The sequence below is a fragment of the Nannobrachium achirus genome (assembly GCF_963921795.1).
Source record: "Nannobrachium achirus genome assembly, chromosome: 15".
NCBI classification, from domain to species: domain Eukaryota; kingdom Metazoa; phylum Chordata; class Actinopteri; order Myctophiformes; family Myctophidae; genus Nannobrachium; species Nannobrachium achirus.
This window is the reverse complement of record NC_137822.1, coordinates 15,251,747-15,266,052: the sequence shown is the minus strand read 5'-3', so window position 1 is coordinate 15,266,052 and position 14,306 is coordinate 15,251,747.

Sequence of the window (14,306 nt, the reverse complement as noted above, 5' to 3'; positions counted from 1 at the left end):
TCAATTAAATGTTGTATTCCAGACTTTTACTTGTAATGGAGTATTTCTATATTGCAGTATTGATGCTTTTACTTTAGTAAGGGATATGAGTATTTTTCCACCACTGGTTGTATCTCACTTTCTTGCTCATTCCCAAATGATTCTGTTTCCTCATAAATTGTCCCTCTGTTGCCTCTGCTCATTCACATTCTCTTCCCAATACATAAAGCCTGATTTACATAGTGATCACAATCGCAGATGCGACAAGTTGTGAGCTTAAAGATCTACTATTTATTTACGCGCGGTCATACGACAGAGCATAAATTATAGGCATAACTCATCCGGCCCTTTTACTTTCCTTTCCATGATCCCCTTCCCGTCACCCTTCAACTACTCCTCCAGCCAGGGGTGTCGCACCAAATTCTGGGCCCTGGGTATACAAGGATTCATTGACTGCATGGGAACGCATTATTACGCATTATTTCTACTATTGAAAAATAGCAGACATACAAGCTCACAGCGCGGCACCGAGTGCCGAGCTGCGAGCTTGTAGGCCTGCTATTTTTGAAAGAATCGTGTTCATTTTTGTCAAATCTTTCTAAGGTTTTTTGTTTTGAGATGTTTTCCATCTCAAAATATTTAGTTCCAGAAGCCAAATTTGAGTTACAAATGTTCGCTTAAAAAAATACATATATTCAAAGATTTGCACACATTTTCACGAGTTTTCACGAGTTGCCGCGCTGTGAGCTTGTATATCTGCTATTTTTCAATAGCTAAAGTATGATATAATTAAGGCCCCTCCACCTTGAGCCCTAGTAACTCAGTCCCACTCCCCCCCCCCCCCCCCTTGTGACGCCCCAGACTACTCCTCCAGCCCGATGGCCAAACACACTGACCCAGCCTCCCCAGCTCTTCTTTGATGTGAGTGATGTGACCTCTGTGCACCAGATGCCCCAACACCGCCAGTCTTATCCTCTCTCCAAGAGTCGGCGGCGGCACACACAAGCTAAGGCCCAGTCATTAACCCCGTACAACCCGGGCCTTCTCCTCGCTGCTTAAACACATGATGTATTGGGACACCCACCCCCACGCATCATCCCCTGATTCACCCAAACATGCATGTGTGGGCGAGGGAACGATGATGCAATAGGCTCTTTAAACATTTGAAGAACAGGTCAGCCTTTCAAAGGGAGGGCCTCGAACCTTTGGCCACTGGTTCAGTTATCATGGTCAGCGGTTGAAAGCGTGGCGATATGTCAGGAGGAGAACAAATGAATGTCTAATGAACGGAAAGTCCAAGTGATGAATGGAACTTCGCACTGGTACATAGCAGGCTTATTTGGATTATGAGTGTGTATCTTCGGCAAACCTCGAGTGATAGGGTTAGATAGGATGGAAAGAAAACAATCTACACTTCAACCAACTGATTCAACGTGATGAATAGCAGCTCTATATAAGGTAATAATTGGCTATGATGCTATGAAACCCAAACCAATACAATCACTCAGAAATAGTCCTGAATAAAATATATTGTCTTCATGGTGCGGTATCTGTTGGCGAGACCCGACTGCAGTATGTATACTGTAGTTCCAGCACAGCGAAAATTAAAACAAGTCAACCTAGAGTAATGATGAGTCATGGCCTCAGTCAACCTTAAATCTGAAACCTAAACAAATCATAGTCTGGGTACCCCTTATGACAAAGGAGAGGAGCGCAAGAACAAGAGCATTCCTTGGGGTAGAAAAACGAGGGAGGGGATTACTTTATTAAGATGTACTGAAACGCAGCTTGCCGAAGATGGATGAGCACTTCACAAAGGAGGGTTTTCAGAGAAACAAATCCATCTCGTGCCGGAGTCACAAACATCTGCTTTGAAAAGTCAGTCCAACTCAAACTGTTGCAACTTTGGAGCTTTCATTAGGGGCTGGGAGCCCACACTGACACAATTTGGACAACAGGCTTAGACCACCAGTGTTAAAGGGCTCTGGGCAGAAAGAAATAAAGAGAGAGAGAGAGAGAGAGAGAGAGAGAGAGAGAGAGAGAGAGAGAGAGAGAGAGCAGGAGAGAGACAGAGAGAGAGAGAGGGCAGGAGAGAGACGGAGACAGAGTGCAGAGAGCTCTTTAAACAGTGGGACTGCTTCTCCTTACTGTGTCAAAGTGGGCTTGCGTTGCAAGCAAGGAGGCCAAAGGTTTTAAGATTCTGTTTGGGGCTTTTATGCCTTTATTGAGAGGACAGTAGACTGACAGGAAATGGGGGGAGAGATGGGGAGTGACACGCCGCAAAGGTCGTCAGGATCGGGAATCGAACCGGCGACGACGCCAGGCATCCATGCCTAATTTACACTTTATTGTACAAACTTTCTGTCAAGAGTCACTTGACAGAGATTATACATTTTTACATCAAGGTGCAAAATATACTGAAAACTGACCAATGCTTGAGTGACACTAGTCAAAATGGTTGTGTTAAGTATTCCTTCAAGCTCTAGTGGAGCTCTAATACAATATTTTGTCACTGTCGGGCGGGAACTTTGTTACTCTTAAGGAAATGGAAAAAAGAACCTGTGTTCCAATGGATTCACCTTTTCGGTGAAATCTCAATATTTCTGTCTGACTAACGATTAAGGTTAGGGTTAGGTTTTAGGGTTAGGTTTAGGCATAGTAACTGAGGGTTAGGGTTAGGTTTAGGCATAGTAGCATTCACCAGGTTAACATTCACCAGGTTAGTATTCACCAGCGTCGGCAGGTAAGTATTTCACCAGGTTTGCAGTGAATGTGACCAGCGTCGGACTAATGTGAAGTCGAACACTACGCTCCCCTTAGAGCAAAGTGTCACTATCAGGCATGCAGAAACCTTGTATATCCATATTTCAGCTTGTCATACATTGTGCCCTACTTTGTCATATAACAGTGCTGAGCAAAAGTACTTAGCTCTAAGTTGGTATAGATACAGTAACAGAGGGTTTCTAGCTCTATGTCTCTGGCAGTCTTCCCAGGGCGCATGTTTGAGGCCTGGCCTGAGACTTCTAGTAGGGTGGCGGACGGGGTCTGGAATTAGGAGAGCCCTCCATCAGATAACACGTTTCCTGGTTCATGTAAAGACGTCCAGCATATCAACGGAGACATGCATCACTGTGATGTGGCTTCAGCATCTGTGTGCGGCGGCTCTTTGCGCCTCCGCAGCCAGCCAAGGCAAAGCGCTGAGATGGGAGCACAGACCTCTCCATCTCCCACCATTCAGTCTTTCAGCACCACTCCTGGCCAGAGTGCTGGGGATAGGGGTGGGGTGGGGGGGGATCCTCCGGGGGAGGGAGATGGAGATGCTGGGGTGTTGATAGCGTGAAAACCAGAGAATGTCACAGTGCTGGGAGAGCGTGGTAAAAGCTTGTGCAGCCTTGTACGTACAGTAGCAGCCAACTTTCAACTGGGATTCTTTGCCAGGGTGTTTCTGCAAGTACATGGCAGAGCTTTACGATTAACACGTTATGATACAACGCTGACAGAAAGATATGAACGCATAGGGGAAAGAGGTGGGAGTCTCAGCACTCTTTTATCGGACAAGAACCATGTATGTGTGATAGCGGTGGCGAGGAAAACAGTTGGTATTACTTAAAAGAAAGTTGAGAGATCCTGTGTGAATCTGAACCTAAACAATTTACACTAACCAATGAGGAATTCTCCTGTGAATGAATATAGTTCTTGACCTAATAGTCAGTTTGGTATGGGATAAATACCATACAGTAATAACTCTACTGTAGGAAATAACATAGGTCTATTAATAACCTACCCAGAGGCATCTTGATGGACAGCCCTTTTTAATAACAGCTAACATTCATCACTGTTCGATTTTTAACATTGTTTTCATCATACAAAAAGAGTTCAAAGTCCTAGAGCGACAGACCATTTTTTAACAAACGGGGCTGCCCTTAACTCCTGCTCTCCGAGGAAGAGATAACCAAGAGTGAGTGAAATTATAGCATTTTGCTCGGGAAGGCAATCATATCAGATTTGAATGTATGGTTAACGTCGGCGGAGTCCCATCCATCCTTGTCACGGGGAGGCTGGGCAGGACAGGCTGTGAGGGTTTGGGTGTCTCAGCTGAGCCCACTTGGAAAATGCTCTCCAGCTGTCTCATCATTAGGGCTGATAAGCCACTGTGGCCTGGCTCCCCCCCATCACTCTCTCAGTCTGTGGGAATTTCAGTTACAGGCCGTAGGTACAAGCAAGTACAAAGCAGCACTCCTGGATATACTCCACATGGATAATGTGCACAAAAATGGAACCAAATGGACGGTCAGGGTCCATTTGGTAACTGAGGATAAATCAGCACTGAGGATTTTACTGTGTACGGAACGCATTGTGTGCTGTCTCAGTCTTTGATTTGAGATATTGAGGATGATGACTTGTTTAAATAAATTGCCCTCATTTGCAGCATTATTCACCAATAGCCTGTTCATACATCTATGAACAGTATACAGTATGGTGCATGTATACAGTGGCTTTATCCAAGGCGCTTTACAGAGGTTGTGCACTACATTCACACATTCATACAAGGCACCGACCTGCTCACCGGGAGCAACTAGGGGTTCAGAGGCTTGCTCTGCAGGATTCTTCGACGCTAACTCTGGGGGAGCCCGGGATCAAACTGGGAACCCTCTGTGTTCTAAGACGGCGACTCTACCCCTGAGCCACTGCTTCTTCTTCTCATAAAGTCAAGTTGTCTGTGTAACGGACCCACAGTTTGGCTTCACAATGCTCTTATTTTGAAAGCTCTTTCCTGGAAGCTCAGTGCACTAGCTGCAGACTGACTTGACATTGCACAGAGGTATAACCAGTAAGACTCCCTAATCGGGAGATAAGCGACCGTAGGTGGCTTATCTCCACAAATAGGGCAAAAATTTGTTTTTTCCCAATCTTCCTGATCCATGTTGATGACATGAGTGTAGACATGCTGTGTAGTGATATTCGTGATTTTAGGGCCAAAACTGTAGGAGCAGTGTCCAAAAATGTGTTTTAAAAATCGGCCTGAAGGTGGCGCTAGAATAGGGCCATGTGAGAAATGAGGGGTGGGGTCTCCACGTTGCCTTGGCGGACGAATAGGTACCGGGCCCGGCTCTCTCGGACGCTCCTAGCCCGAGGTACGGCATTTTATGTGCGCTGCAGTGGCAGGGGGTCCTCCACTGGGGGCGCCACCACGTTTGCATCCGTTCTGGAGCACCAGGAGTCGGTGGTCCCCGGGAATTCCCCGTGAGCAGCCCCGTTGGGGTGGTCATTTGGTCATTTTTGCACATTTGGTCATTTTTTACATCTGGGGGTCCCCCAGGGACCGGGGGGTCCCTGGGGCTCCGGGGGTCCTTGGAGGTTGTAGTTTGGCAGGCAAGGAGTGTGTGTGTAAAATCTGGCATGGATCGGGTCAACGGGTGCGGAGATATAAGCAGGGGAAAAGTGTGACGTGTGACGTGTGAGCACATGTGGTCATTTTTTACATCTGGGGGTCCCCCAGGGACCTGGGGGTCCCTGGGGCTCCGGGGGTCCTTGGAGGTTGTAGTTTGGCAGTCAAGGAGTGTGTGTGCAAAGTTTGGCATGGATGGAGGCAACGGTTGTGGAGATATGAGCAGGGCAAAAGTGTGACTGACTGACTGACTGACTCACTCACTCACTGACTGACAGACAGCCCGGGGAGGTTTTGGTAGTAAATGCTACCTACGGTCGCAATAATGATTGAATTCATTTCACCTGCGTGGCTGAAGCCAGCACTTTGGGCTACAGAGATGGCAAGACAATAAAGTTGCCTGCTGGAGAGGCAAGGGAGATATTGCAGCAAGGACAGAGTTTAAATGTAGGCCTATGCATTTTATTTAAGACAGAATGGATATGGAGGAAAAGTCTGACTACTGGATGGATACCAATGGATGGCAAATGCTACACAAATACTAATGTGAGTGTGCTTGATTGCAAACAATATGCCAATTGCAAACAATATGCTGACATGAAATCTGTGGATCTGGGTTTAACACATGCAATATATATTTCAGTTTGTTGCCAACGGGAGAGCCAAGCCATGGTCTTTAAAGGTTAGCACCTAGCTGGAAGGGGGATTGTTCAATGAAGGTTAATGTTGGGTTCTCTGTCATGGTTGATACCTTTTTCACTGCATTGCATTTTCCAAGGCACTGCATTTTTAATGAGGTTTTGAACTATGCACAGATGATTTTATTGGTGATCTACTTATGGTTAATAGCATTGTTTTTAATCTATTTTATGCCTCAACCTTTGCTGCTTGTACAATATTTTTTATTATTGTTTATTGATAATTGAATGTTTTGTCCCTGTTTATTTTTGTTTTCACGTTGATTTAATAAAGATCCTAAATCATCAGTTGGACTTAACCATTATGCCAGCCAGGGATTAAATAAACAAGGGTCAATTAAGGCCACCCTATAGAAGTTTTGGCAACTGGGGCATTATGTTCATCATTATTGAATTTGGGGTGATACAACTTTGTTGCATGCAATGCAAAATATATACTGTATGCATGCATATAAAGTGTTCTACATTTTCTTAGGTCTTTGTCTTGGAGAGCTCTTGGAGAGCTGTCAATACTACAGTACAGTATGTCCATGCAGGGGCGTCACACCAAATTCTGGGCCCTGGGTACAAGGATTCACTGCGGGCCCCCCATGAATGTTAACTATTGAAAAATAGCAGATATACAAGCTCACAGCGCGCTGCAAGCTTGTAGATCTGCTATTTTTGAAAAATCGTGAAAATGTGTGCCAAGATGTGCCTATGTTTTCATATCAGTGATGCTCAAACCTTTTCATGTGAAGGACCCCCCATCTCAAAATAGTTCCAGGGACCCCCAGAAGCAAAATTTGAGTTACAAATGTTCACTTAAAAAATACATATATTCAAAGATTTGCGCACAAATAGCAGATCTACAAGCTCGCAGCATGGCACTCGGTGCCGCGCTGTGAGCTTGTATATCTGCTATTTTTCAATAGCTAAAGTTACTAGGGCCCCTCCACCTTGGGCCCTGGTAACTCGGTCCTAGCCTGACTGCAAGCGTGTGGTGATGTGCGGACTGAAGTATCAGGCTAACTCGGTCCCACTTTCCTACCCCTTGTGACGCCCCTGTGTCCATGTAATATGATCAACTACTGTATCAGACCTAATCTAATACCAGCAGGGCGCCCAGGGCGTAAGTAATCTGGTCATGCCAAGCCATCAATTGAGCACTATATTGTGACAGGTATGTACGATGCTCCATCACAAAGACCCTGCCAGTTACTACTGTATTCTGCCAACTACTGGGAAACGTTGGCTATTACCCACCAGGATATCAGACCAACACAGCTGAGCATGGGTATGGGTGCTCGATAAGGAGCTCTGTAGAAGTTGGCAGATCAATACCCATGCCTGCATAGTAACAAACCCCACCTGACCCTCCAAACCCACAGAGACAACATGGCTACACGACAGGTCAATATGTCTGGAGGCAGCAGTATGGTGCCATCAGGTTTTGGGACAGCAAGTTGATTTCTCATGCATACTGATGATGCCAACACACTGGTTAAATATGAATGTAAGAGCTCTTCATGGTTTTCAAGAAGCAAGAATTATAAATCTGTCAAATTTCAATTGATGTAATGTATTTTGAACCTGCTGTTATATTAAATTACATTTTTGCTGTGCAAAATTAGCAGTGTTAAGGGGTATTTCACTTTCAAAAGAAGATGAAACTTAACGTTTTTAAGATGTCTGATTCAGTATTTAGATATTTGATATTTTTATCAGACTATAATTGTAAAAACACAGCCCAACACATATTAGGAGGACAGTATGCGTCACCAGAACCAAGGACGGGTGTTTTTGATTAATCTATCATGGTTAAAATGGGTTTGTATAGGAATTAATTTAAATTTTATAGGAATTAAAGTGTCTGATTAAATGAATATCTAAATACTGTATCGAGCACCTTAAAAACTGTTTAGAGAGTAGACGATAAAATTAGTCAACATGTTTTTGAAAGTGTCGCTCTGCAATACAAATCCGCATTTTATTTGTAAGGAACATTGGTTTGTTTTCCTTTGCCCAGTTTTATAAAGAGCAGACTGGAATGGGGTATATCAAAGATATCAGCTCATTCTATTAACACCAGTTCTAAGTCAATACATGTTAGTCTCCAGGGGTATTCAGAGATGCTTGTATAGAAGGGTATTGATCCACGTAACCTCCACAAATGCAGGAGTCTGCTGCTCTCAGAGGGGGAGACATGGGTGTGGACCGTCTGTGTGCCAATTTACCTGCCCTTTTCTGTCTGTTTGTGTCTCTCTCTCTCTCTGACCCCAATGGAAACAAGACCACAGGACTTTTTTTAGTGCAATTCTTTTAGACCAGGGGTCTTCAACGTTTTCAGGCCAGGGACCCCTTAGTTGAGAGAGAGAGATGAAGCAGGGACCCCCACAACCCATAGATACAATATAGTTTCATCGTTTGACAGCACAATCATCAGTGTATTTTGGGTTCATGTAAATTTGTGTTTTCAGATATTTAACCACTTAAACCGTCAATACTTGACCTTTCACTCTGTACTTAGTCTGCTCTTGACTTTTTCCCCTCTACACCAAAGCTCTTTGCCAAAAATAGCCGATCTACAAGCTCAAAACGCCTCGCCGTGAGCTTGTAGATCAGCTATTTTTGGCTAAAGTTCTCAGAAAATGGACGCTAGGGTTCAAGTGGTTAATATAAAAAAGAAGAAAAGAAAAGTTTCTATCACTCAAAGATTTGGAGGACCCCCTGTAGTAACTCTGGGGACCCCTTAGGGGTCCCGGACCCCCTGTTGATGACCCCTGTTTTAGACCACATACCCATTTGTGGGTTGCGGACACATTTTTAAGGGTCCCTTTATTTTTTGTTTCCTACAATTAGTTTTTAATTATTATTTCAAAACATTTTCAATATACATTCCCCAAAAAAGCTAACATTTTAAAAACAAAATGTAATGATATTTGTTTTCTATGTAATTTCATGAAGAAATCAAAGAAAAATGTAAGACGTTCCATAAATTAACGCATTGTGAGCTTGTAGATCTGCTGTTTTCACGAGTTTGGGTCCCGGTCAAACGTCTTGTTTGGGGAACTACTGTTTTAGACAAAGGGTTTTAACTGTACTCCTGCTGTTCTTCATTTCTGTCAATCAATCAAAATCTCTCTCTCTCTCTCTCTCTCTCTCTCTCTCTCTCTCTCTGCCCACCCACCCCCTCTGGCCCTCTCTCCTTCCCTTACCACTCAGGCTAAAGCCTCAGTCTCTCCACAGCACCTCCATGGAAGCTTGAAGTGTGACTTGATGCCATCAATAAAACCACCGTCAAAGGTGGACCTCCATCGCATCGCATCCCCACGCGGTAAGATGAGCCCTCTGTGGTGAATCACCTGGATGGAGGCAGACCCTTGAAGGAGACAAACACTCAATAACTCACCAGTATGTTCCCCTTTAGATCCATACCAGCCCATGTTTCTACTTTTTCCTTTGCGTGTTCTGTTCAGAGTATTCTGAGTATTCAAAGAAAAGAGGAGACATTAGGACAGAAAAGATTTGAACATTTGAAATGTTTGTTGACAAAATGGCTCAAGAGTAGGGAATAATATGCGTGCAAAATGCCAAGATGACGATGAAAGAGTACAGTAGCTCTATGAAAAGGGCACGGACATAGAAAAGACCTTGAAATTGAAACGGCTAATTAAAGGAGTAGTTCACCCCCAAAATGACTTTTCTATTGATTACACACGCCATGGGGACTTGAGTTCAATAATATTTTTTTGTATTAGTAGAATTCCTAAGACAAAAATTTGATTATAGTAAATTTACTCCCATTGTTTCCGGATGGGGACGCAAATGCATTCGGGTCCCCATCCGGAAGCAATGGAGATACATTTATTATAATAAAAATGATGTCATAGGAATGCCACAAAAACCCCAAAATATTATTGAACTCAAGTCTCCATGGCGTAAGTAATCAATAGGAAAAAAAAGTCATTTTGGGGGTGAACTACTCCTTTAAAGACAGCCGAATCTGGAATGATTTTGTTATTTGTTAATAGTACAATATAGCAAACAAGTTAAAGGTGCATTACACAGATTGGTAATCTAAGGACTACAGGGTTTCTCATGTCTATGAGTCAGCTGCTAATCTTTATCTTAGCCCTGACAGATTGTTTGGTTTTTGTAACAGCGTATTATCACCTTATTCAAGAGGTGTGTGTGTGTGTGTGTGTGTGTGTGTGTGTGTGTGTGTGTGTGTGTGTGTGTGTGTGTGTGTGTGTGTGTGTGTGTGTGTGTGTGTGTGTGTGTGTGTGTGTGTGTGTGTGTGTGTGTGTGTGTGTGTGTGTGTGTGTGTGTGTGTGTGTGTGTGTGTGTGTGTGTGTGTGTGTGTGTGTGTGTGTGTGTGTGTGTGTGTGTGCGGATATACGTATTTGTCTAAGTGAAGGGAGAAGCTGTAAAACTGCTGGTGGTCTTTTTCTTTCTCGCACTTGAAAAACAAACTGGCCCTTTGTCAAGATAAATGCTTGCTCTCTGAAAGACTAATTTCCATGCACCTTTAAAAGATCAAGTGTCAATTTGGCATGAGAAAAGCTTTTGTAATCTATGGTATACTCTGAAAGGATTTTGTTTTCATTGTGCATTCCCATTAAAAAGGTTTATTTGGCATTTTAGGCACATTTTTCTTCCTAATTGTAAGGCTGTTGCAGTGGCGTCAGTTCAGAAAAAGCTAAGGTATGGCAACATGACTGGTGTTTTCGCGCGCGTGCAAGACACCAGTCATGTTGCCATACCTTAGCAACAGGCATGATACATTTATTTTAAGAAGTACGTTTTATTTTCCCCCCTGTTTCTACGGTTTCTTGGGCTGGATATGGCAGCCTGGAACGGTTGTTCAAGAGCAGCTAAACTTAGCATGTTAGTAAACGTGCCACAATTAACAATAATGCATTGCACCTGTGCAGCTGACCTGCGGAACCTGGGAATATACCATTCTGTCAAGATGGGGAGAATACAAGTGTGGAGAATATAATTATAATACCTTGTTAAAGTGACCATTTTGTAAAATGTTGCATTTGTAGTTATTTTACTGTAATTTAACAACATAATAACCAGAACAGATAGACAAAGAGACATTCATGGATTTATATTTAAAAGTAACTTTTATTTTCCCCCTGGACCCAGGGTATGGCAGCTGCATAACCCTGCCATACCCAATTGACGCCCCTGCTGTTGCATGTCGGCAACGTGCCAACACAGCCCCTCGTCATGGCAGGTATCGGTTAATGGTTAGCAATGCTAAGCTAATACTTGACAGATGACAATAACAGTATGGACGAGATACCACGGTACAATATCTTAACTCGGAGCCCTATCAAGACAGATGAGCTTGGCTGGGCCATCAAGACAGTCTAGAGGCTAGACAAACTGATAGGACAACAGACAGACACCATCGATGATAGAAGGGACAGTGCCAGCCACTAATACGAGTCAAGTGGTTAATTGTAATCTCTGGATGTCATTTAGATTTATTTGGTCTGGTCTTGGTTTACTTTATTGCACACAGCTGCATATATTACGGAGAATGTTTCACACCACAAGTAACCAAATGACACAAGTGATCAGGATTGTCTTCATCCAAGGAGTTCAGCAAACCTTCCAACTGCAGCAAACGGCAAAACAGAAACCCCCACAGCGGCTTGTGGCTTGAACAGCTGTTGTATAACGTAAATGCTGCGAATATAGAATCTAGTTATTTATTGAGTCAGTTATTGGCAATAGAAGTCAGCGTAAAAGAATGATGTTACTGGTAAGCTTAAACAGTATATCCACCACTGCCGCGTCCACTATGCGCCCTTTCTGGTAGAGTGTATACATTCCATCTCTCCTCCTCTCCCGGCTTCAGACTTCAGGTAACCTACTTCTGCTGTGTTTGGGCTGGGGGGAGAGAGCGCTGCTAGGCCCGGCTTTGGTCCAGAATGTAGAGGAGATGGATGGGTGTGTGACAGCACTCTCCCTTTGCTCCCTCTATGGGAGGCTCCGAGCAGGGGCGTCACAAGATGGAGAAAAGTGGGACTGAGTTACTAGGGCTCAAGGTGGAGGGGCCTGAAATTATTTTATACTTTAGCTATTGAAAAATAGCACATCTTGTGAGCTTGCAGATCTGCTATTTTTGTGAAAATGTGTGCAAATCATTGAATATATGTATTTTTAAGCGAGCATTTGTAACTCAAATTTTGCTTCTGGGGGGTCCCTGAAACAAAATATTTTGAGATGGGGGTCTGTGGCCAAATACATATCATTTTGGGGCTACTTCACATGAAAAAATGTGAACACCACTGACATAGAAACATAGTTTTTTCCAAAAAAAAAACCTTATGATTTGAAAGATTCAAAGACTTAAAAAAAATAGCAGATCTACAAGCTCGCAGCGCCGCTGTGGGCTTGTATATCTACTATTTTCCAATAGTTAAAGTACCCACCCAGGGCCCAGAATTTGGTGCGACACGACACCCCTGGCTCCGAACGCGCATGGTGTGTGTGTGCGTGTGTGTGTGTGTGCGTGCGTGTGTGTGTGTTCTGGCTGTATAAACTCACCCAGAGGGACCCCAGGCCTGGGGGAGATAAAGACCTCTCCCAGAATGTAAACACTCTCTGAAGTGGCGAGAGGGGCAGCTGTAGTTCTACACACAGACATTTGAAGAAATGCACTGCGGAGGTCAAGGTTAAGCGGTACAATCTTTCAGGGCTTGCTTTCCCTCTTGACCCATCTTTTTTGCCCCGTTGGATCCACAACTGAAGCCATTGTGCTGAAGTGTGGACTGCTACACAATGAAAGGAAATCGGCTAGATGTCTGTGCTGGCACTATAAACTCTGCATAAAAAAGGGGAGATTTACATAGTAGGCCTACACTGTATACTCCTGAGTGGAATTGATTTAACTCTCTGAGGGTGTACACATTTCTTCTAGCTACTACTCTACAAATGTAGCAGTCTGACAGAAAGGCTTTATTCTTGAAGTGAAGAATACAAATATATGTAGACTTGACCAAAAATCTAAAACATACAGATCCTTCTCGAAAAATTTGAATATTGTGTAAAAGTAAACCTTCTTGAAACTTTCATATATTTCTTTAAACTTTCATATATTCTAGATACATTGGACATTCAGTGTTATTATTCCAAACCTTTTTCTGTTACATTTTAGGCATAAAGCTCATGAATATCAAAAGTCCATATTTCAAAATATTACAATATTACACGAGACCACTCAAAACAAGGATTTATAATAGAGAAATGTCAACCTTCTGAAGTCAGAGTTGCTTGAAGTCCAGTGGGAAGTTCCCGAAGTCAGTTATGATTTGGGGTGCTAGGGCATCTGCAATGCTTTTTCACACAATATTCAATTCTTTTTAGAAGGATCTGTATATATGTCATAGTATATTGGAGAAACAGCACATTCGAGACGCGGAGCACTCGTGATGCGGCACGGGGCGGAGCAAGCGGTCGCCACAACAACGTATTCCAGGCGGTGCGCCGCTCTATTGTCCACGACACTGCGAGCGGCTACCGAAGCCCCCCTGTATCCACGAAGCCCAAACGAGTTACGAGGCCCCCCTGGGTCCACGAAGCCCCAAGCGGCGCGAAGGCCAGCGGACCTTGGTCCTGCTCTTCGCCCCCGAGCGCCGCAGGCGCGAGTGGCGAGTTACGAAGCCGTGGTGAATGCAATCGTTATATTTAGACGGCCTGGGCAAGCGCACGTTAAACGCCCTGTCCAAGTGACTACAATGGAGCTAATGGCTAGGCTAGGCTATGCTAGGCTAGGCTAGGCTAGGCTAGGCTAGGCTAGGCTAGGCTAGGCTAGTAAATAAAGAGTAAACACTTCCGGTCTGCAGCGAGTTCAAAGCGTGACGTAACTCTCTTATCCAGTGGCTGACGTCGCCATCTGGTGGTGATTAGTGTGTGGTGAACGTCAAAACGAGTGCTCCTTGACAACTTTTACTGGTTTCTTGAACATACTGTAACATATATATATTTAGAGCTTGTGGTGAACCCAGGACACAGATTTGGGTTTGCGGTCACATTATGTTGGCCCAGTAAACTAGTACCTTTAATGTGCCAATCCCTGTCTTTATTTTTTTTATTTTTGTACCCCTGATAGATGCTTTCAGATTAGTCTAATCGCAAAAATCACTTTGACCTTACAGTAAAAACATGATAGATGCCTCTTTGAAGGAGACAGACTATTGTATGTCTGTCAAGTTGCTCGGTCTCCAGCCATCAGATCA